This window comes from Cebus imitator, unplaced genomic scaffold (genome assembly GCF_001604975.1).
Source record: "Cebus imitator isolate Cc_AM_T3 unplaced genomic scaffold, Cebus_imitator-1.0 Scaffold9, whole genome shotgun sequence".
Lineage (NCBI taxonomy): Eukaryota > Metazoa > Chordata > Mammalia > Primates > Cebidae > Cebus > Cebus imitator.
Genome location: NW_016107324.1, coordinates 4,587,415 through 4,611,523, shown reverse-complemented (window position 1 = coordinate 4,611,523; position 24,109 = coordinate 4,587,415). Strand labels below are relative to the sequence as shown.

At 37.3% G+C, this 24,109-nt stretch overlaps 1 long non-coding RNA gene across 1 annotated transcript in view; it reads right to left on the bottom strand.

The window, feature by feature from the left end:
* Nucleotides 1-4,134: 4,134 nt before the first annotated feature.
* The window catches only part of LOC108315460, a 190,636-nt gene continuing 170,661 nt past the window's right edge, over nucleotides 4,135-24,109 (bottom strand). The window contains exons 4-5 of the long non-coding RNA XR_001829942.1: nucleotides 16,566-16,676; nucleotides 4,135-5,789 (exon numbers count right to left, since the gene is read on the bottom strand). This is a non-coding gene — a long non-coding RNA (uncharacterized LOC108315460). The remainder of the gene's footprint in view (nucleotides 5,790-16,565; nucleotides 16,677-24,109) is intronic.

The window sequence follows — 24,109 nt, the reverse complement described above, 5'->3', positions numbered from 1 at the left end:
AAGGGTATATAACAAGAGCTATTGGACAATTGAAGGTCCAATTCTACCTAGGAAAAAGAGCTTTTACAGAGGATTCTTCTTAGACATGGAGTATGGAAATACTTTTCTAGAAAGATAAGAGAAAGAAAAGATTTCAGGCATGGAAAACAGCACACTGGCAGAATTTATTTAGTATTGCAAAAGCTATACCACCCATGGAAGAAGCCAAATAGGTCTGCTAGTGTTGTATTCCAAGGAAAGAAGGTGTAATTTTTTTCTGGAAGTCAATGAAGAGTAATTAAAGGATTTTGAGAAGCAGAGTCACATGCTCTGTATCCTTCTATTATGGATTGAAGTGCATCCCCCTAAAATTTACATTTTGATTTGACTTCATTTGGAGACAGAGCCTTTAAAGAAGTAATTAAGGTTAAATGAGGTCATACGAGTGGCACTCTAATTCATTAGGACTTGTGTCCTTTTTGCAAGAGAGACACCAGGAAGGGGACGTGTGCAGAAAAAAGGCCTGTGGGAACACAGGAAGAAGGCAGTTATCTGCAAGCCAAGGAGAAAGGCCTCAGAAAGAACTAACCTTGCTGACATCCTGATCTTAAGGGCTCCTTTCTATTGTTTAAGCCAAACAGTCTTTGGTCCCTAGTTATGCTAGTGCTGGCAAACTAATATACTCTCTTTATTATTTTTCACAGGACTTATCAGAATGTGACATATCCTACATGTGTTTTATTGTGTACTGTCTTAGAATACACATTTCATCAGAGCGGGGGCTTTCTGCTGTTATTACTCACTGAGGCGTTCGCAATGCCTAAAATATTACCCAACACATAGCTGGTGTTCTTTCAGTATTTCTTGAGTAAATTAATAGAAACCACATGGAATATGAATTACCGTCAAAACAGCTCAAGATGGGAGGCAGAATACTCACTAGTGGCAATCACATTACACAAATGTGAGATTATGATGCCTGATTAGACATTCTTTGAGACAGGAATATGGAAATAGGTTTGAAGGAGTTAAGGAACTCATTTTAGAACATTTCAAATTTGAGATGCCAGTAAGACATCCACATGGAGCTGTCTAGTGAGCAGTTGGATATGTGACTCTGGGGTTCTGATGGGAAAACTTGGCTAGATGTAAGCATTAGAGTCATGAGAAAGTAAATATTAGATAAAGCCATGGTCAAATTGAGATCCCACAGAGAAGTTAACTGCAAAGACTTAGAATGCATTTCTTTAAAATTCCATCTACTGAGAAGGCAGGAAAAGAACCTAAGATTAAGGAACCAGAGAGGTAGAGAACAAGGAGGAAGAATAACCAGGATTAATGAGTGATCATTCCTTTTTCTGGAAAATGTCTGTATAGTTTAATAAAGTAGAGGATATCTAATTAGTCAATCTTTCAGTTATAAGGGAAAATCTTGTGGGAAAATTTCTGTAACATGTTTTAGCCTGGCTTGGAAGTCAAAAAGAACAAATTATGTTTTCTTGGATCTTGAGAGATTATGTGATCTCATTATGTTGGGTTAGCTATAAAAGAAGGCCATTTAGAAGATTCAGCTACAGTCCAAATGATCAAATCCTCACTTCAGAAAACTTAAATTCCTTCAAGCCAAATGGGCAGTGGAGAAATCACTGCATGTATCTATTTAAAGTCAGAATTGTTCTTTCAATGTGTTCATAAAATTCTATCCTAGGACTAACTGTGAAATTCTTAAGCATCAAATCTCATAAAAGCCATTCTCTTAGATTGATGTTCATAGCATATTATCTGGAGAAGTCCAGCTCTCTCAAATAGAAGGACTAAGCAAATGAAAATAGACTCAGTGAAGAAAGAGAAGAAACGTTTTGAGTAAGTTAGTCAAGCTTGGAGACATGAACATCAGAGTAGTTTCATGAAAGAATATCTCACAAGGTCTGTCTATATCAGGAACTCAAGACAAGATCCTTCTTTGAGAGCCATAGAGAATTCGCTCCAACTGAGATGGATATTTGAATACTGTCCTTTTGGAACTCCTGTGCCAGTTGCCACGTGAAGGCACAAAATGTCTTAATTGTAAGATTCTTTTTTTCCAAATTTGACCCATCTATTTTCATGCCAGCTTTGCCCTGTATTTTCCCATTTTATTAATACACTATTTACTGATAACATTTGGCCAGAATTTTGTTAAAACTGAATTACTTTTGTTTTCCTGGTCCTTTTCTGCCTCTGACATCAAACCTGCCATTTCTACAGAATTCTACTATTTTTACATGCCATGACCCCACGATCTTGACTTTGTCCCTAATTCTTGCCCCTATATTAAATTATATTAGTATTTTTAGTCTCTCTACCTCTCTCACATTTTGTTTACAATATCTGTTCATTGTTATTGATCTAAGATTAGACTTCCATTGAGATTATTTTGGTAAGGGTTTTTCAAAGACACCATTACATAAAAAGTGGTAGACAGAATTATTGTTGGCTCTTTGCCATGAGAAAAATATAGACTTTTCCACAAATACCAACTCAGACCTCATAATGTTTCTGTCAAATGAGGTGTGAAACAATCACAGATATACATCAGCCAACAGAGTATGGGTGTTTTATTTTACCAGAAACATGATAATAGCCATGCTTTAAATCATGAAACTCTGAATGTTTGAGTTCATGGATTAATGAGGGTTTTTTTTTTTTTTTTTTTATAGAAGTGCTATTATTCATCTATTTTTATATAGTTAGATTGTACCTTTTTTTTTTTTTTTTTTAATAAATGGCAGGCAAAGTTTCAAGGTTATTAGTGGATTTGTGTTTGTAACACCATAATGTTTTTATAATTGGAATAGAATACTTATAATTTTAGTGTTTTTGAAGACAGGGCTATTGAAACTTGTCCCAGTAAATACCCCAACAAAATAGGGTGGCCATTTTGAATTGGAAAATATTGTATAATCTCTGAAGAGTATCATCAGACTTTTTAGATTGCTGCAGTGCTCCTGTTATCTCTTCCAGTGATATCTTAACTATAAAGATAGTTTAACTATAAAGATATATCTCTTCCAGTGATAATCTTAACTATAAAGCATTCTTTGTCATTATTATTAATGGGAATTTGTTTTGCAATGTTAGCCCTTTTTAAAATCAGAGATTTTTCAGTTTGAGTTTACTCTGTTATACCTGACGCCAAGAGCTCGAGAAGAGCCTGGTCAACATGGTGAGACCCCATCTCTACTAAAAATGCAAAAATTAGTTGGGCATGGTGGCACATACCTGTAGTCTCAGCTACTCAGGAGGCTGAGGCAGGAGAATCACTTGAACCTGGGAGGCAGAGGTTGCAGTGAGCTGAGATTGTGCCACTGCACTCTAGCCTGGGCAACAGAGTTAGACTTCATCTGAAAACAAACAAAAAAAGAAACTTCCATGAGGATTCTTAGAAGGGTCTTAGAGGCTGGGCCAGTTATTAAAGGTTTTTTAACAGCTTCTTCGTAAAGATCAGGTAGGTGGGACAAAGCACACAGTTTCTAAGAAGCCAATGTAGTTCTTTCAGTTCTGAAGGAAGCCCTTATAGTGTTATGCCAAGCCAGGGAGTGAAGACTTTGAGGCCCCGCTAGGAGTGCCCTGATGGGTTGTGGTGATAATGAAAAACTCAGACTCAGGGTGGTTTGCTCTATCTGGACTACCCACAAAACTGTGATTCCTCGTCTTGAATCTTTCAACTGCCTTCTTTTTTCCAGAATTCTACTTTCAGATGATTTAAAAACCCATTTTAAATGTCATTTTCCTAAGAAACATGAATAAAAAGTATTTATCCATATTCTCAAAGTTTTAGTTGATTTATATTTGAAGTTTACCACACATAGTTTCAGAAGATCATATGTAGTTTTCTAATGAAACTGAATTAGAGAGCTCTAGTTGAGATATTTAAACAGGTGCAATGAATACAAGCTTCTTTTGTAGCTTCTGATCCCATTTGATATATTTCACAATATCTTTCACATTTTGGCTTCTGTTTATATTTGTTGAATGAATAAAATGTTGATCATTTACCTAAATAAAGCCATACACAAGTTATTCAAATGTGATAGCAGTCAAAACTTTGACCTTTTTTATTTTAAAATTTTAAGTTAATTTATTTTTTTCGCTTTATTAAGGTATAATTGAAGGTATACATTGTGAAATGATTAAATCAAGCTAATTATAATATCTAGCACCTCACATACTAATCTTTTTGTGTTGAGAACATTTAAGATCTACTTGAAAATTGCTAAGAGAACAGAACTTTATTTTCTAAATGCAATTAATTTTATGCTATATATAGGCAGCTGAAATTTTGAGGAATATATTTAAGACTTCACTGTTTCTGACATGTCACTGAGTCAGTGGCAAGAATGACAATACCTGTCTCAGTTTTATGCACTAATGAAAAGGAGAGAAACTTTAAAGTATTCTATTTTTTTATCTAAGGATTGCTTCTTTCCAAAGGCAATATAGGCTAAGATATCGAGGAGCCCGAAAACTTAATGTAGCATATTGTTTTTTTCATTCAAAATGCCCTATAATAATTGTTTTAATTTTTGCTGCTTATTATTTATTAAATGATAGAGTTTATATTATCAAAATTAAATCTGAACTCTGAGGAGCAATCCCAGGCAAATGTGAATTAGCAGGCAGCATCCTGCCTAATGAAATGTCGGCTGAATGTGAATAGTTTCAGGTTCCTATGAGTACTACAAATGAACAGCTATTTTAAGGCCAATATTCAACTAAGGTATTATCCTATACTTCTGCTATGCTCTGAAAGAAGAAATGCATGGAATATAAATATCCAATTACAGAATCTACAGGGCAAGTCTACTGAGCCCTGGGACTGCTAAAGTTGAGTTCAGGCTACTGGCCTTGGGTAAATCAAAATTTAGCAAAGAGACTTAAAGTCTTTTTGGCTATGAAACAAATGACCCTAAAAATTCACACATGAGCTAAGTTTAAAGGTTTGTTTGTTTTGTGTTTAGAGGCAGGAATCTGAGAAGAGAGGAAATTTCAGGTCAAATGGTGGCAACACTTGGGAGTTTCGAAACTCCAGGATATTGACAAATACACAATGCTTCTCTGAGAGTTCTACATGGGGCTCAGGAAGTGTAGGTGACCATTGATGTGGCAGTGATAACAACTGCACAAAGCAATCTGCTTTATGTTTTGAACTTGAGATGTTTGGTTAGGAAGAAATGCAAGCTAAAAGTTGAACTCTAACTTTTACCCGTTGGGTATGACTGTTGAATGACATCAAAGGTGTTTGAAGAAAATCATCATTATTTTTCTTGAGTGAATTACCTTTTTGCAATGAATTTTAGTTTGAGGAGAGACTAATACTATTTCCTAGCAGAAATGTTGCATACAAAATGCATTAAATTAATTGCAAATGAAGTTAAACACAATTTGCAGTGTTGTATACTTATGGGCACTGAGACAGATGAGGATATACTTCAACAGGAGGTAAAACAAAGAAGCATTTGATATGAGGTTCTGGGAATTCTTGAAAGTTTTAGCTCTGAGTGCTCCACCTCTCCGTCAGACTGAGATTTAGCCTTTGGGTTAAGTATGGTGGGCTGAGTGTCCTGACTGCCCACATTTGAACCACTTTAGTAATTTCCGCAGAACTCAAATGCTTCTACTGCTGGGACTTGGAAGAGAAAGAAAAAAACACTTTTAATCCTGAAAATTAAGTCCTTGGCTTTCTTCTTGTCCTGCTTATCAATTCATTTAAAGCTAAGAAAATTTTTCTTAAAATACATATTTTGTGATGGAGGGTAAAGATGACACCCCTAAAAATCAGAAGGAAAGGGAATAAATGCAGTGTAAGAAAGAAATCACCAATAATCACCTAACTTAGAGAAAATAGTCTCATTTCAGCTTCAAAAGCTGAAATGGTACCCTAGAACCTAATGCATAGGCAACAGGAAAATGAAAAAAACTAAATGGAAAGTGATGTTTTGTGGGTTTGTTATCTTTAGCATGTAATTCATTTTATATAATAAATATATAATTCATTTTACTTTTATTAATTTATAATCCATTTACTCTTTAATATATAATTCATTTAATGTTTTTATAATTCAACTTTTGAAATAGCTGTCTTTAAGAGTCAACTTGCAAAATTTATGAAAGTTGAGCAATTAGCTCTCTCTTCAGCAATCTGGAGTGGACCATTTACACGTACAGCCCCCTCCACTCCACTACCATTCCCCACGCTACCCCAAGTGCAGATAAGGAAGGAGACAGAGCTTGAGAGATAGAGCTCCCAGATTGTGTGGAAAGAACCAACATGTTGTCTGGAGAAAAAGAAAATCTCCATAGTGAAAAGTGAGGTGTTTTAGCCGTGTGAGCCTCAACTTTGAGGGGGAACAAACCACCTTCTTTCCTTCTGATTTTATGACTTCTCCCAGATCCATAAATGAGAGGCCATTCATGAACCACATTGAAGGAGTCATGTTTTATAAGGTTATGTGAATTGTAGAACAATACCAATGGCTCTCTAAGTTGATTTAATTCACTAGAACAAATTTTTGAAATGGATAAAAAAGGCTTTTATTTGTGATAGGAATTATGTTTTAAAATGACAAGTCTCTGACTGCTACCAGATCCCACTCTTCAGCCTGAAAATGAGCTCCTATAAATAAATGAAATCTGAGAGAATAGAATTAATTTCAGAGTGTTTGTGTATCTGCTATACTTATCTTTGTATGTTTCCTTATAATCTTTCAGTGTCTAGACATATTTATTTCAGTAAATTAGAATATGAGTTGACTTCTATTTGTGAAACATATGAAATGATGTGAATTGGATGAAAAATGTGTTATCAATTAAAATTTCATTCATGAAATTCTATACAACATGTCCATAACATAAATAGCTGCTTGTTTTAATTTTCTCAAGTTAACCTAAATTAAAATGATTTCCAGTAAAACTGAGGCTGTAAAATATTTTATTATGTATTTTATGCTGATAGTGAATGCAGCAAAAAATGTGTAGAATAGCACCCCAGGTTCGGACTCTGAATATTTCTCAAGCAGCATCTGTTACACAGACATTTATAAAGATTCTGCATCAATATTGTATACAGTCTAACTTAAGAGGCATTTCTTTGATGCTGTCATTGTTGATTATTATAATCTCAGTTATCCTTCTCTGGCCTTGTTTATTTCTAGTTAATAGTGTTCCCTCTTCTTTTTTCGTTCAGTTTACTTGCTAATTTTTTTCATAATATCCTGTATATTCAGAGTTTAAAAAAAATCAGATCAGCAAAAATGTCAGATTTCTTTTTTAGTCTTATATATGACTTTTTTTTTCTTTTTTGCAAAAGACTTAAAATGTATTTACTTTTAGAAAGAATTGTGGTTAATCATGAGTTATTCCTTGGCACAAATTGATAGAGGTGTAAAGACTCTGTGTCTGTACAGGAAGTACCAGCTTTGTGAGGCAGGTTATGTTTGCCTTTGAGCTAATATCCAACTTCAAGCTGAGAATTCCCAGAAGGCATTCACATCTAAAGGTGTAGACAACTTCTAAGATGAATGCATCTTGCAACTCCAAAAGAATCAGTTGTAATGGTGGAATGATAGGCCATGGGGCTGCTATTTTGATGATAGGGCCCTAGTGATAGCCACTTAATTGAAACAACACTAACAGTCCCTTATTACAAATGAGGTCTCCCTTGTCTGAGACCCAGTTCTGTGACTACTGAGATGAACTGGCTAGAACTCAGTGAGAAGTGAGGTACAGAAAGGTGTAAAAGCATATTAGTAGAGGTTAGCCTGTTTGTCTTTCTGCATAATCATGTTAAATCACACTTTCCAGGTCATAAAATGAGTATTTCCTAATTATTTATGTAGTTATCAATATACTTTTTTAATGATCTATGTTGCAGTGACTATGACTACAGCTGATTGCTATTATGTTTCCAGGGCTGGCATAAAAATACAGCTCTGGGTTCAAGACCAGGCTAGGCAACACAGTGAGACCCCAACAAAAAAAAAAGCCCCAGCCACTCAGGAGGCTGAGACAGGAGTACTGCATGAGCCCAGGAGTTGAAGCCTGCAGGAACTTACTGTGCTCTGATGGCACTGCATTCCAGCCTGGGTGACAGAGCAAGACCTTGTCTCTAAAGAAAACAAGAAACAAAACCAAATAAGAAAAACAACTCTGGGAAGCTAACTGAAGAAAGTGATTGCTGATTTGTTGCATGTTTACGTGGTTCCCTTTTTCTAGGCAATAACAGCAATACTCAGGCACAAGAATGCAGTTTGTGACGGCTGTTCTTGCAATAAAGTATTTTGTGTGTGTATTTTGTGTTTGTATATAAAGTATTTTATATAGCACAAAAGCGTTTATTTGTTCTAGGCAATTATCTGAGGCTGTCAAGTTCAAAGAATTGTGTAGATGTATCCCAAAATAGCATCTCCCCACAAAGACCAAATGGTAATGATGAAGGATCTTATTAGAAACAGTTAACTATTTCTTATGCTCCCATGTAGCTGGGAAGGGTTTTTACAGACATTGATGCATAAATGAAAGATAGTTATGATGCCATGTGGTGCAAAAGTAATTGCTCTTCTGAAGTAAGTGAAGCTGAGATGTTTGATCCAATCCTAGAGCAGAGGTTCTCAAAGTGTCATCTCTTAAACAGGGGCATCATAGTTACCTAATAGCTTGTTAGAAATGCAAATTCCCTGGGCCCTACTCCAGACCTACCAAATCAAAGACTCTGGGGCCAAGCCCTTGCCATCTGTATTTTATTGATAACAAGACTTACATGGTAAGGTTTGAGAGCCACTGCTCTAGAGCACCCCTTGCCATGCAAACCTTTAACCAAAGGAAAAGGATAGAAGTTAGCTAACTGGCAGCCAAAGTATGTTAGACATGAAAATGATCAGAGAGCGTTGACCTAAGACAGGCTTAAACATTTAGCTTTTCCAGGCCACCTTATCTTGCATAGCTCAGACCTGGTGTCTTTTCTCTTTCCCCATGTTTGTCTCCTACTTGAGAATTCACTCTGGCTTAAGCCTCATCCTGGTCTTGAGGAATCCAAACCTTGATTTGATCCCCAGTTCCTGCCATCTTATCCAGCTCTGATTCTTATTTACATACAGTCTGGCCTTGTACCAGCTCTGCCCAAGTCCCAGAGATAAAAACTTCAGATTCACTCTCTCTGTAGTTTCTTCTGCTCTATTGCCACAAATTCACCACTATTTCCGAATACACTATTTGCAAAGTTAAAGAGGTAACACCTGGCCATAGGACCCGAAGAAGGCAGAAGCCTTTTTCACTCACCTCACTATCTATTGAGATGCTAATAAATGTTTAACAACTGACTATCAAAAGAAGCCCTGCTTTAGAGTAGTAGATAATTTCTGTGGTGTAAATACTCCCACCATATCTGATTTCAGGTTACCAATTGATGATCCTGGTAGCTGTGGTGACACCGAACACAGCTGGAGCTGGGAAGAGACGTGCACAGTTGGCTCTGCAAGCCTGCAGGAGCTGGCTCCAGGACAGCACAGCCTCCATTCCCACCCTCTGCCCAAATCCCTGGCATAAGAATGTCCCCAGCAAACAAACATGTAGTAAATGAATACAAATGGATAGATCAGTGCAAACCTTTAACCAGCACTGGAAAAGCAACTCAAGGTGTATGTGTCAATGGTAAGGAAACACGGCATCTATATATGCGGGTAGCACATTTTGCTTCACTTTCTTATCCAGACTTGAAGAATAAACAGTTGACATCAAATTGCATAAACATTTGTCGCATAATAAAAAACAGATATGTTCTTGTAACTAGCTATTCTAACTCATCCCAAAATGATTCTGTACATGTAATTTAATAGTTGCATATCATTTCAAAGCAGAAATGGTCTGTATTTTAACTCATGTAAGTGTTTGAACTTGTAATTGAAGTGAGATAATTAAACTGGTGAGGCTGGCATTTGTAGACATAACTTTATCCCTTCTTTTGGCTCATCCTAAGAACATGCAATGTGATATAGAACTCGCTATTTAATGGAGGCCTAGTCCATTTCATTTAACATTATCAAATGCTCATGTGAAAAGAAGTCATATTTAAAATTTTTGAATATTTATGAATAAAGATTTCCCCTGAACTGCAAAGGCAAATAGTATTTATTTGCCAATTTATATTTGTCTTCAGGATAAATGCTTATTCTTTAACACACTTTAAAAAATTTGAGAAGAAAGTTATACCATTTTTCCCTCTAAGAGTAGGAGCTGATTTATGACTTCAAAACATGTATTTGACTAGGAAACTTTTGTTATTCTTTAACATACTTTTAAAATGATTTGAGAAGAAAGTTATACCTTTTTTCCCTCTAAGAGTAGGAACTGGTTTTTTTATGACTTCAAAACATGTATTTTGACTAGGAAACTTTTGTTAACTTCTCTGCAATTAGATAATAGAAATCACTGTTGTTCCTCATTCCCCTGCTCGGTTATTCCACTTTTTAAATGCTCTCTGTAGGTGTTCATGTTCACTGGTATTTTCTTTCAACAATTCCTGTAAGTTATCCTTTCTTTGTGGATAAGTCAGAGTTTGCAAAACTTTACAGCCTTATTCTTCAATTAAATACCGACATGGAATGGTGGTGTGGAGCATGCTAATCAGCAGGACCTCCCTGTGGGAATCTGTGCTAGAAGACTGGTTTACATTGAAGGCAGACAGTGCTGTTGACACTGGCTGTCAAAAAGGTTTCACGTCTTTGAAAGGAAATCTTAATCTTCTTTATTCATGTGTGAACAGGTCCAGGCCCCCATCCCGGGACTCATATGCATTGGCTGTTTAAACTACAGGTTGCTAGGCTTTGGGCTAGAGTCTGTTTGCCTGCGTCTAGTTCCCCCAAATGGATGAGGACTGAAAATTAAAATCTGTCTGACACAGACCTCGGCTTTTCTGTCTCTGTTTGAAGAGACATGGCAACCTAGGGCAAAATGAAAAGGAATTTTATTGAGCGCAAAACCACTCGATGTTTAAATGTTGGAGGCAGGAACTGAATGGTGATTCGGGGTAACTCGTAGATTGTTTATAGACAGTGGGATGGCTGTCAATCAAGGCACAAAGGCAAAATTTGTGTCAGAAAAAAAAAAGTGCTTTTCTACTGGCTGAACCCTTGTTTCCTGTTAACAGTCTCAACTCCAGAAATAAAAAGCTTTTTTTTTTCCTTGAAGTTTCCAAGCACACAAATTTCAGAATAACAGAGATGCCTTACTGATCTGGGTGGCACAGTTTAAAGCTAAGTTATGCCAAAAAGACCTCCTATGCAGTTTCTCTGTTGCATTTACAATTTTTTCATCTTACTTATAACTCTTGTTTCTGCATTTTTCACAAATAGAAGCAGCAAAGATGTAATCACCATTGGAAATCATCAAAGACATTTGGGACAATATACACTGTACCATTTTAATAACCTAATACAAAAAAAGCTTAGGCATACATTTGATTTTATTTTTAGAACCCATTTCTTCCTGGAAATTAGACATTTTCTTGGGTGTTCTTTTATATCATTAAGTAAACATTTTCATTGTTAACATTGGTAGTGTTAACAAAATACATATGTTTTGAAAAATTAGCAATGCAAATTAGGGTTTTCAAAATAAGTTTTTACCTTTTGCTCCCAGAGAAATTTCAGGGCATGCAAGGAATATATATACATTAACCTGGGGGGTAGTTAAATGTGTTTCCTCATTTAATGTAAAAAACATCTAGATTTGAGATTTTGTTCAATAATGATAGATTTCAATGGAACTTTGAATTCTCTCTGTATTTCTTAGATTTCTGTGTAACAATAGCAATCTTTTCCTACATATACAAAGACAATAGGGCTGACTCACCAGTATGGAAAGACACTTGTGCTGGTGCTGCTTTAAGGTGATGGTAGATTTGCTGTGTTGAATAGATGCTTCAACCCAACTCCGTTTTCAACTGACACCATGCATTTGTCAAAGGACTGTTCATGGGTTTTATCCTTGGCAAGAGGAGCACAACGAAAGGAAAGAACATTATCAAAAATCTCCTCTTGTCATTTTTGGTTTTAAGGAGTGCTCATTAATCATACTTGTTATTTCCTACCAACCCTGAACAATTTGAGAAATAGTCAAAGGACCAGCTTGGAATAAAAAGTTTGGCAAAGCCAGATTGGAAAAAAGTCTATTCCCCAGAAAGTTGAATCAAGTTTATGACTACTTCCCTTGACAGAAGTTTCTTCTCTAGAACTTCCCTGAGTAAATCGAAGTGTTGGTGAAATTTCTTGCTTTCTGGCCATGAGTAGGCTTGCCAGGTGGGTAAAAATAAGAGGTCTCTGATAACTAGAGAAATTTCATTGAAAGATGCCTGGCATCGGGCTGGGGTGAGGAGGCAGGGGAGATGTATCAAACAACCATCAGAATCACGGGAAAATTGAATGGATATCTAATCTATCCCATCCTTTTTATCCAGTTTGGTCATTTTCACCTAAAATAAGAGTGACAGGGAAAGAGTTGGAATCATATGGCTGGGAGTCTTCTCCTAGCCCCTATGTGGAGAGGACTAACACCCAGATTCTCTGACTCTTGTCTGGTTTCTTCCCATAGACAAAGTCTTTCTCCTTAATCAAACTTCAGTCAGTTCCTCTGAGCCCTATTCTCAAATAGGCCTGGACCTAGGGCTTCAGCATCAATCTTATTGGGCCTATTGGGCCTATATCACTCAGTTTCAGGAATAATCCTGCTAAGTCAGTTTAGAGAGTATTCCCTACCCTTGATGTATGCTCTCCCCTCAATATCTTATTAAATTATTCATTTCCCATCATTCCCCAATGATATCTGATCACTCTGCCCTGCCTTCAGCAAGAATTCTGTTAACTAAGTTTAGCAAGAATTCTCTCTGCCCTTGATGTCACCTCTTAGTAATTTTCTTATCCACTGAACATCCTTCCCTCACAATCTGTTCTTTGGTTATAAATCTCCTTGTTATCTTTGTAATATTGAGCCTAGTTTTATCCAAGGTCTATTTTCCCCTATTGCAATTGTTCCTGAATAAAATCCGTTTTTACCATTTTAACTACTGACCAACTCTAGTTTTCTGTAACACCAGCACCTCAATCATCTCTATCACCTATCCATTGAGAAGAGCTAAGAGCATTCCACGTCTAACCATGAAGCAGAGAATTACTGGTTTCACTCCTCTGACGAGGTCACCAAAACTCTGGAAGTGAAGATAAGTTTCTAGGCAAAGTCTCAATGCTGATAAAAACAAAACAAAACAAAACAAAAAACAAAAAAACAAAAAACTGCAAAATAGGGACTACGGATACTGCTAGAACCATAACTGTAAAGGACTGAAAAATCCTTGCAATTTTCCATAGCCCCTCTAAACCTCAAGAGTAAGGGAAATTTAATGGCCCATACATAAAAATATATATATATATATATTTATATGTATATATATATGTATATATATATTTTTATATATATTTTAATATATATTTTTATATATATTTATATATATATTTATATGTATATATATATATTTATATGTATGGGCCATTAAATTTATATATATATAAATTTTATATATATATATTTTTTTTCCCTCAGGAACTTGGAACAGCAGAGTTACCATGTCTTCATGTTGGCATTTTGGATTATTGGTTTTGGCTAATTTAAGGTTATTAAATCACCTTGAGCAAGCGAATCACCTTTTTCTGCCCAAGGAGGGTAAAAAAAAATCAAGAATGTAAACCATGTAATACAATAATAATAATGTGGACTCCCTGGGGATTAGGAGGAAATATTTCAAATTCCAGAAACAAAAAGGTTCTTGACACACATACTTCTTTATGGTGTGTCTATGGGGGAGTGTTGTAACTAAACTGTCTGCTACTATTCAGTTTTCTTGAAGCATGCTATTACTACACGCTTCAGGAGTTTTCTCTGCTACCTACTCATTGCTCCCTAAAAGCTATCATTTACTATGTTATTATAAAAGCCTGGGAGAGGTTTCCATTCTTGGACAGGAAAACCACTCTTGTCTCATTTCTTGTCTCATTACATCTGCTGTTTCTGGATACATGCATGTCATCTTTCCTCATTCTTAAAAAAATGGAAAGTTTTTGAGTGATGCAATGGCCTTGATTTCCTGGGCTTCTCTGGATGTTTTTCCGGTTATAAATCAACCTTAAAAAAATTATCCAGCATTTGAAATGATCTATGACATTACTATTGATTCCATCCCATTTTATAAAGGTTACTTTTTCCTCAGCCTAGACATTCTAAAGAACTTCTGAGTAGCTACACTGGGGACAGAAATGAAAATTAAAATAAACTACCCTAAACTACAAATGCTAGAAAAGAAAACAATTATATTAGGCTTTTCATGATTCAGATCAAAGGCAATTTATTTTTCTTAAAAACAAAACTGAATATAAACGTTTGTATATTTCAAATTTATACACTATAATAGATAATTTTTGAATGAAAATGATATCACTGAATATGCATGTATGGACAATGATCCTGACCCTTCCCCACACATTTCCCCATCCCCACCCATGGCCCCATGCCCAGCCAGAATCCTCTGAACAACAGGAAAGGGACCAGAGCACAAGCATCCTGTCTTTGGCCAACCGTCACACTTATTTGCTTAGTTGGTTACATTTTTAGATTTTTTAACTCTTGGTATCTGTTTCTTATCATGACTTCTATCAATACTTTCCCCAGTGCCTTAGGGCTTCTTTTGATTTCCACTGTCTCTACTCTCACTCAGGAATTTCCTTAAAGTTTTGTTAAATAATACACTGAGTCAAACATCAGGACCTAATATGGTTGGGTTTTCATTCTTTGTGAGGCAATAGCATCATTTCTCAGATTCTACAGACACCTACTTGATTCTTACAGAAGTCCTGTTGAATACTGAAATGAGAACAGACATTCTTCCTCTATGTGCAATGGAAAAAAAACAGGAATAAATAACTCTGGTCTAAGACCTAACAACTAATGATCAAACTCTCCCACAGATGAAACTTCAAACAAGGCCTTGGCCTTTCTGGTTCTTTTCAGTCACAAGAACAGAATCAGTTAAGTGATTAAGAACTCTCATCTTAATATCATTTCAGTTTTTATTCACAATGGAATACTCCATTCCCTCAGGTTGGGGTCACTATAGGCTTAATAGCTTTTCTCACTTAACTACTTGAAGCAACTATTGGTTTGGAGTTTGTGGGGATGGGTGATTGAGGGTTTAGTTAAAATTTGGGGTGTTGGCTCTTACTTCATGTGCCAGTTCATAAGTGCAGTGGAGATCCAAGTGGGAAACTCCGACCGCAATTCCTTTAGTCCAGCAGCACTTCTTCGGGCTGGCCATCCATAGTCCTTTAGAATCCGGACTTCCAGATGTTCACACCTATCAGACCCAAGGGTTCAGAACCTCCAGAGGTGCTTCATGGGCTTGGATGTATTTTATAAGCTCCCAGGTGATTCTAATTGAGACAGAACAGGAGCCCCTCTTAGGGGCTGTGGAACTCCCCAAGCATAGAAAGAAAGAAATGCTGGGATCCTCCAAGTGAAATTTCAGGCATCTAGCTACACTTGAGAAGTAAATAGCAACTTGATAAGAAAGACAATAATAATACCTTAATACAACAGCCAAGGAAGTTAAGGTCACACGATGATTGGGTTTTCCTGTAGAAACTAAAGGTAGCATCTTAACACATGTCCCTGAATTGTTTTTGGAAAACTGGATCCCCACTGAAGTGATCCACTGGCACATAGACCTCAGATGCTAGGGAAACTGAGGACTGAACTCTGATCACTGTTCTTGGTTCTAAACTTCTTTCTAAGGGGTGTGGAGGAGGTTATTCTCACGAGCCAGAGCTAACATTCTTTTCTGTTGACCGCCAATTTGTAGACCTGTGGCCTCCCACTTCGAGAGGTCAAACCAATGTACAGTCTTTACGTGTTGATGAATGACTTTGCCTATAACCTCTACCTCTACTCCCTTTAAAAACCCTTACCTGTAAGCCATTGAGGAGATGATGTCTTAAGAATGAACTGCCAGCTGGGCACGGTGGCTCAGCCTGTAATCCCAGCACTTTGGGAGGCCAAGGTGGGTGGCTTACGAAGTCAAGAGATCGAGACCATCCTGGTCAATATGGTGAAACCCCGTCTCTACTAAAAATACAAAAATTAGCTGGGCATGGTGGCACACTCCTGTAGTCCCAGCTACTTGGGCGGCTGAAGCAGGAGAATTGCTTGAACCCAGGAGGCGGAGGTCGTGGTGAGCCGAGATTGCGCCATTGCACTCCAGCCTGAGTAACAAAAGCGAAACTCTGTCTCCAAAAAAAACAAAGAATGAACTGCCTAGTGCCTAGTTCTCCTTGCTTGGTGCCCTGCAATAAATGCCTCACCTTCTCTCGTGGCAGTCCTGATGTCAGGGTTTAGCTTTGCTATGTCAGGCAGGCTGACCCAGTTCAGTTTGGATAACAAAGTCTGTGGTCATAACTTTTACTGCTTCAATTCCCCTTAATTTAGTAATATTTTTTTAAAAGTTATGAGACCTGGACTCAGTGAGGGTACTCCAAAACCAATAATTTTATCTCTAGGTGCACCAAAAACAGTGTAGCTCTTCTGCCCATTAAGGAGAGATGGAACTGCATTAGTTTTGGCTCCTATAAAGCAAAGACAAAGAGAAATCATCAGTTTAATTGTAAGTCCCGGGGACTCCATATTTGACCAAAGCAATATCTACATCTTTTATCAACTAAAAATGAACACCAGATGAGCTGTGACTCATTTAAATAAAATGTTCTTAACTGGTAAAAGTAATTAAGATTAATTGTCTAGGAATACCAAGGGAACGTCACATGCTATAATGCCCTTTCTGTGGATGTCAAATTAGTGTAAGCCTTGTTTTCATTTAACAGAGTGTCCTCTAAAAGATATTTTGAATATGGGAGTAAGCTCTGTTAAAGATATCATCTCAAATGTGGGTTTACAAAGAGCATTTAAAGTACCTCAGATAAAGGCAAAGGATAAAATATTCTCATACACAGACACGGTTCTTTCCATATGGTACTAGGATACATATGGTTTCAAAAAGCATATAAATTGCTGGCAAGTTTGAAAATTGATTGATCATAATCTTGTAGACAGATGAACTGTTCAAACACTCACGTTTTGGTAAAAACCTCAAATGAGAATTCATGATTTGTCAAATTGGGATAGTCCTAGAAAAGAAAATACAACAAGAGATCCACTGAGTTCAAAAACAAAATGGAAACTGTGGTTCCTGCCAGAAACAAAAGCCGGATACATTTTATAGGACAAATCAAGATCTGGATTCAGGTTAAGATGACATCAACATGAGAAGAATGAATCCAGGTCATGGGCTGTCTGAGCAGGCCTTGTCAAAGGAATGCAGGCCGCAGAACACCGGGACATTGGTTGCATTAAGGCAGCTCATAATATGTCATCTCTTTCCCAAGTTTTCCTTCCTCTTCTGTCTTCTTATTATAAGCCCTCTTTTGCCTAGAGACATTTGATTTTTCACAAGAAGAACATTTGACATTTTCAGAGATGGTTGGGTTTAAGACTAAAGCCATGCCAAGCACTTCCTTATAACGAAGTGATGCTTTTTTTCTGTGCGAGCCAGACTACTCATTGATCCACAAATAAACCAGCCAAGTATTTGATAACAGTTTTGAAAAATGCTGTACATTACCAGGTGCTTTTATGGCAACAAAAGACCTATAACAATAAACTAATCTTTCTGAATCCATGAGCCTGTGGAGCCAGCTCAATCTGCAGTGGCAACCTGTAGATTTCAGACAAAGGCTAATTGTTCATTGTGCATCTTGCTATTTGATATGGAGATATTATTTGACAGCTGTCTTTTATTTCTCTAACTGTGTACAATGGAACAGCTTATTTCTGAAAATGAGGAGTTGAATGGTCTCAGATGGCCCACCTCAATTTCAAGAATGAGGAAAGATTGGGTGAATTCCTTTGTAAAGGCTCAAGGTGACCATGTCTTCCAGGCCTTCCTTTTGAGGTTATTGTATAGTTGGGCATAATTCTCTTTTTTTCCCCCCGATCTAGTCAATGCTGAGAGCATAATTATTTGTGGTTTTTCACAAGTATAGTATTCAGCCCTTCCAACCACAAACAAGGCATTGATGAGTAAGGAATCCTTTCCTTGCTAAGTGTTTTCCTCTTTTTTTCCATAAGGAAAAATGGAAAGTTGTTTTCAGTTGGGAAAATGTGGATACTAAATAGAGAGTAATTCCATGTATTGGCATTTACTTTGTGCCATGGTCAGGTACAGACTTTTAAGTATTTTATATTCATTATTTATCTTAGTTCATAAAACATTGATGAGATAGGCACTTTCTTTTCATATTTTATAGATAAGAAGAATGAAGTATAAAGGGTCTTGCTCTCTAGCATGATGTTCAAGGTCATGCCAGTAAGGAATGGAGCCACTAATTTTTTTTGTTGTTGTTCTTAAGAGACAAGGTCTTGCTTTGTCACCCAGGCTAGAGTGTAGTGGCATGGCCATAGCTCACTGCAACGTCTAAGCCTTGAACTCTTGTCCTCAAGCGGCCTTCCCAACTCAGCCTATTGAGTAGCTAGGACTACTACAGGTGCATGCCTTCACAGCTGGCTAACATTTTACTTTTTGCAGAGATGGGATCTCTCTATGTTGCCCAGGCTGGTCTCAAACTCGCAGCCTCAAGTGATCCTGCCACAGCCTCCCAAAGCACTGGAATTACAGAAGTGATCCACTATGCCTGACCAATTATTACTTGATTCCAGACTTGAAGCTTTTAAAAATGGTGCCCAATATGATTATTAATTCTAGAATAAGCAATTCAGAGTTCTATGATTAGCAGCTTTAGTTTATTAGTAAAATTTTCAAATATTACATCTGTCACATAGGCTGGTTGTGAGGACAAAATAAGATAAAGCAAAATTTCTGGCTTAATAAATAGTAGCTATCAGCATGATAACACAATTGTCTCTAAAAGGGCAAGAGTGACAGTATCATTTTCGAGATTATTGTTACCAAAAGCTTAGATTCTTCATACATTCCTTTAGAGACATATGACTCCATGGAGAGCATTAGCTTTGCAAAGATGAATAAAACACCACTGTAAGCAGAGGGACAGAGAAGGAAAAACTAACAAAAAGTGTGCATTTAATTACAAATCACAAAGCTCTAGGAAAGACCAGAATTAAGTGATGCAAGCATCCTAGTGCTTCCATGAAAGAGTGCAGGGCATCTTCTGCAGGTCCAGATGGGATCTCTCTATGTTACCCAGGCTGGTCTCAAACTCGCAGCCTCAAGTGATCCTGCGGTTTAGCTTCATGGATCCTACCAGTGCACTTGCTGTGCAGGAGTGATTGGAACTGTTTGCCTTCACAACAAAGGACCAATCAAGTTGATTTTCCTTGTTGCTTAGAATGGTTAGTGGCCTCGTCATTCGATCTTTCTGTGCAAACTAGAGTAAACTTATGAACCTGGGTTAATCTTCTCCTTTTGACAGTCGTACACTTTAGCTTCTTTTTCTCCTTCTGATTGTCATTGACAGCTCAGAGTTCTTAATCTCTATCAGAAGTTGGAAATTGGTATTTCGAAGCAAGGGTGTTTTCCTGCCGTCCATTAAAATGTAAAGATTTTGAAACCATTTATTCTCCTGATGATTTGTACAGGGTTTCTTTCAGGTTTTCTGATGAATGCTGCCTGAACTGGAAAATTAACTATGTGTAGTAATGTATACACTGATACTCTAGGCTCTTATATTATTTTTTATCATTAAACAAATAAATGAAATGCAGTAATAGATGATTCACAGATTCTAATAAATATAACAAATGCATGTAAGTCCCTGCACCAGACTTCCTATTGAAAGTAAAAGAAATGGTGCGTCTATGGTTTAAATAAGAGTCGCTTCAAAATTCAGGTGTTGCCAATATGATAGTATTAGCAAGTGAAGCTTTTCTAAGGTGATTAAGCCAAGACATCTGCTCTCTCAACTGGGGATTAAGGCCCTTTTAAAAGAGACTTCACACAACATTTGGCCAGCTTGCTGTTCTGCCTTCCTGCATGTGAGGATGCAGCAAGAACGCCCTCACTGGATCAAATAAGGGTGCCTTGATTTTGGACTTTCCAACCTCCAGAATGGTGAGAAATCCATTTCTGTTCTTTATAAATTACCCAGCCTCAGGTTTTTTTGTTGTAATAGTGCAAAACAGGATAAGACAGATGTCTTCTGAAATATTACTTCTCTGTTGTTTTTTTCTTAACACCCATCCTTGAGTATGAACAAGAAGTTGATCTGAAGCTATAGTAATAAGTTTTTAAATAACCAACATCAGTATTCAGTAGAAGATCTAATTTTATCATGTAGCAAAAATGCTTTACTCCCTAAATATAGGCTCAGTGCCAAATCAAGGACCAATGGTTATTCAGAAATTCTATGATGGCTGAACGGGGTTGCTTAGGAACTACAATTGGATGGCAGGGGATCTTGAGACTTTTCTTGAAGCTGTGTTCATAATCACATCATTTTTGTTTAACTGTATGTTTGTTGGGATAGATGGGGTGGCAATGATTATGATTACTGAATTTACTGTCCAGCCCAAGTTACTTCATAATAGCATAACTCTCAGGGGTTCAGTGTGTGGCAGAAGCTACAAATGAGAGTTCACAGAGGATGTTATCACACCATTCTGACACTGATATGCCCAGGTGATGTGTGCTTTTGTGTGGAATAGCACCCGAGTTATATGAAGAAAAATGCTGCAAACTCTAACAAGTTTTTGCAGACAGGTAAGGAAATTGCAACAGAGTTGCAGTCCTGCCAGAAGCATATGATCCGATTTTCCTTGGCTTTGCTGGACTCCGCCAAGAATAATGTATCAATAATTTCAGCAATATATTTTTATTTCTTTTTTGAGATAAGTTATTGTGAGTTTTTCTATACATTTATTACATAGAAAAGCAAAACATACTGTGCCCGTGGTCAAAATGACGCTGCTGACAATGAGACCGCACAGACACCCAGCACAAACTTTCATGTTTGTCACAGGCTGTGGGTGAATCTGTGATGTCGTGGAGCCTATCTCTATGGTCAGTTGTTTTCGTTTTTCACTGGGCTGTCACCTTTGACACTCATGCTCTTGGGTGAGTTATTTAATCATGACAAATTTAGTTTACTTCTCAGTTAAATAGACAGGGTTAATACTATCCCACGGTGTGATGGAAACAGTTCACACTGACCAATGATAATAAGTGTTAAATTTAGGGGGAATTTTATGAACCACTTGAGGCCATGCTCAATGTGTCATGTTGGGAACAGTAACATCACAGAAACTAGCAAATGCTCATCTAGGGATCCCCCGAGCCCTCCAAAGCATCCATTGTTAAAGTTTACCTGCACAACCCTTGTAATATCAGTCCACTGATCTGTTGAGTCAATTAATGTATGAAACCTGTGCTTGATTGTACAATGACAGCTGGCGTGTCCTCTGACAATGACAGTTATTTTATTTGTATTAACATTGTCATTAAATATAAGGCTGTGTGCGGTGGCTCATGGCTGTAATCTCAGCACTTTGGGAGGATGAGGCGAGTGGATCACTTGAGTTTGAGACCATACTGGCCAACATGGTGAAATCCTGTCTCTACTGAAAACACAAAAATTAGCCAGGTGTGATGGTGTGTGCCTGTAGTCCCAGTTACTTGGGAGGCTGAGGTGGGAGAATGGCTTGAATCCAGGAGGCAGAGGTTACAGTAAGAATATATATATATTCTGCATTACAGACTGTTTCTGTTTTTCTACTTTCTTTTGTTTTCCTAATGACCCATCCCTCCTGTATAACTTTCCTGGGGCTGCCATAACACAGTGCCATAAACTAAGTGGCCCAAAATACCTGAAATGTATTGTCTCACATTCTAGAGATGAGAAGTGTGAAATAAAGATATTGGCAGGCCAGGCTCCTCAGGTTTTCTTCCTTAGTCTCTTCCTAGCTTCTAGTGTTTTTCAGGAAATTTTTGAAATTTCCATGACTTCAGCTGTATAACTCCACCTGTGTCTTTGTCATTACATGGCATTCTCTTTGTGTGTCTGTGTCTTCACATGGCCATCTTCTCTTAAGGATGCCAGTTACACTGGGTTAAGGACATGCCCTATGCCCATCAGACCTCATCTTAACTATATCTATGATGAACTTGTTTTCAAATAAGGTCACATTCTAAGGTACTGGGGTCTGGAAAGTCAGTATATCTATCCTGAGAGGAGACGATTCAAAACCTATAATATGCATCTAGCATCTTCTGAAACTGTCCTTCATCTTGGCCTTGATAGCATTGCTCAGCTCTTCTCTGCTTGAAGTCAATTTATTTCAGTTTGCTCTGTAACCTGATAAGATTAACTTGTTATAAGATATTTTCTAATGCTGAAAAAATAATATTGTTTCAGGTCAGAACTGGGTTTGTTGACATTGAAGAAATGAAAAACACAAATATAAAGCTACATGTTAGGCATTGTACTATAAGTGCAAACCATAGAGATGCAAAAAAGATGTATTTACCTTCAAGGAGCTGAGAGGGAAATGGATGTGAAAATGAACTGGTCTACCTGATACGCTACATCAGCGTGCAGGAAGTGGTCTTAGAAGAGTATTCGGATACAGAGCCTATGAATCTCTGTGGCAAGAGGAAAGGCCAGAAAATCTTCATGCACATGACTTAATCTAGGTGGGAAGAGAGGAAAGCAAAGGTTAGACATTCCTGTTCTTAACTTTCAGAAAATCATCTGATATTTTAAAAACCATTTTCTACTGTTTGTTTATAAAACCTTTGGAAGTTATGCTGCCTAAGTATTTAAGATGCAGGATTTTTTGCTCTTTAGTTCAGCTAAAATCCATGTTCTTGTCATACGACCAGGAAAAATTAGGCATGCAGACACACCGAAAGGTGAGGAGTGCACAATTTGATAAAGAAAGATCTCAGTGAAGAGAAAGAGGGATTCTGCCAACAGGCTTCCGCCTCACAGGCTGAATACCAGGCCACCACACACATCAACTGAAGAGGCCAGGCTCCTCCCCTCTGTGTAAGGTGCAAATCCCCAGTGGCCACACCCTAGTCTCCCAGTGTGCAGGTGGGCTCCCAGTCTGTTGTGGGCATGTTCAGACAAGGACCTGGGCAATTTCCCTTATCTGCACAAAAGCATCTCATATAAACACTTGTGGGGCAGGTCAGAGATTCTCTGGGGATCCTCCCTTGGGGATCCTCCCTTATCTTCTTCCTGCATCTATCAGTTACACATAGGTGGCAGTTTCTATCTTTTAAAACCACCAACCATCTTGATGATCAGGCTTCTTCAGTGCAGGTTGGTCATTTGAGTAGTGCTCTAAGTGTGCTTTAGGATTTCCTGTATATTTATCAAATGTATAACCTGCAATGATTGACTCCTTTATATCACCTGGAGATCTTTAACAATTTTCTTAACTATTAAGCTAAATTGCCAAGAATATCCTAAGCACTGTTAACAATTAGCTGGTGGAAAACCTGTATTCACGTCTATGAGTAGGAAAGAACAAATTGAATGAGCACATACTTAATAGATAATTATGAAAGAGACCATAATAACATAATGAAAGAAGAGACCTTGGAGTCAGATAGATCAGAAGCTGAATTCTGGCTCTGCCTTTTATGAGCTGTGTAACCTATTAATAATGTTATCTCATGGTTGATGTGAAAATCAAATTAAGTGACATATAGAGACAGATTGGGCACTGAAATCAGAATAAGACTCAGATGTCATTTGCTAAGTTCAGGTTCTGTATCAACAAAGTTAGGATAAAGCACCATATGTTATGGAGAAATAGGTATGAGTTGATATAATCCATTTGTACATGACATCCCAGTCTAGTTTACAGAATTTCTGTCACAGCTAGCCAGTGCTGCTGCTGGAGCAAGAAAGCAGCCATAGAAAATATGCAAATAGAACTTGTCTGTGTTCTGCAAAACTTTATGTGCACTGAAATTTGAATTTCATATAATTTTTATATATCATGAAATATCATTTGTCTTCAC